Here is a 1,174-nt window from a genome sequence, read left to right as displayed (position 1 = left end):
GTGAGCAGCTTGCCTTGTAGGAGTAATGGAATTGTATGTAATCATCTGCTTACGTACCTAGGCTGTGAGAGCCTTGAGAGCTGGGCCTTTGAAAGATTGCATTTGTTCTGCTGGTTCCCGGCACATACTGTTGAGACAACTCAGAGATGAGTCATCCGGGTTGCTCCCAAGTTTTTACTGATCTGCAACTCTCACTACCCTCCAAGATGAGGGTAGTGAGCGCCACCTGTCTCCAGACCAGCTCGTCCTTACAATCTCAAGGGCTGTAAAAGCACAATTGACTCTGGTTGTTGCATTTGCATATGTATCGAAATCCGCTAACTTGAGTCTTCACGCAGAGCCTCAAGCCATGCTCTGAGCTGCTTGCAGAATCTCTGGCCCAGCCTTCAAAAGCAAGGCCTCTCCTTTAGTGATGGAGATGTGACACTAACGCTTCCTCTTTGCACAAGCTCTGATGGGGAAATGTGATGATGCTCTTCCAGAACATCCTTAAATGCAAACAGGTAAGCAACAGTCATGAATTTCTCAACGTTAGCACTCACAGAATCCAAAAGAAGCAGTCTCATGTTTAAATGAATTCTTAACATCTTAGACCACTTGGGTGTGTAATTCCTCTGTGCTGAAGTAGGAGTAGCTAATATGAATGACTTTAAAGACTCTCAAACGAAGTGGCTTGTCCTGTCTCTTACTTGTTCCTGTTTTTTTTTCCTTTGAGACAGTTTCATTCTGTTGCCCAGGCTGGAGCGCAGTCGCTTCATCTTGGCTCACTGCAACCTCCACCTCCCAGGTTCAAGTGATTTTCGTGCCTCAGCCTCCTGAGTAGCTGGGATTATAGGCGACTGGCATCACACCTGGCTAATTTTTGTATTATTAGTAGAGACGGGGTTGTGCCGTGTTGGCCAGGCTGCTCTCCAACTCCTGGCCTCAAGTGATCCCCCTGCCTCGGCTTCCTAGTACTGAGATTACAAGTGGGAGCCACTGTGCTAGGACCTGTTCCTGGGTTTTTAAATTGCCCAACAGGTGTGAGCTCCCCAGGGTTCCCATGGATGTGCAGAAATGCTAGCTTTTGCAGGGCTCTAGGTTCTAGGGCCAGAATAATCTCTTTTCTTCTTTTACCAAGTAAGCTGCTTTATAGAGTAACTTTAGCTGTTTTTTTTTTTTTTTTTTGAGATGG

Source organism: Cebus imitator, unplaced genomic scaffold, assembly GCF_001604975.1.
Source record: "Cebus imitator isolate Cc_AM_T3 unplaced genomic scaffold, Cebus_imitator-1.0 Scaffold44, whole genome shotgun sequence".
NCBI classification, from domain to species: domain Eukaryota; kingdom Metazoa; phylum Chordata; class Mammalia; order Primates; family Cebidae; genus Cebus; species Cebus imitator.
Note: the sequence above shows the minus strand (reverse complement) of the source record.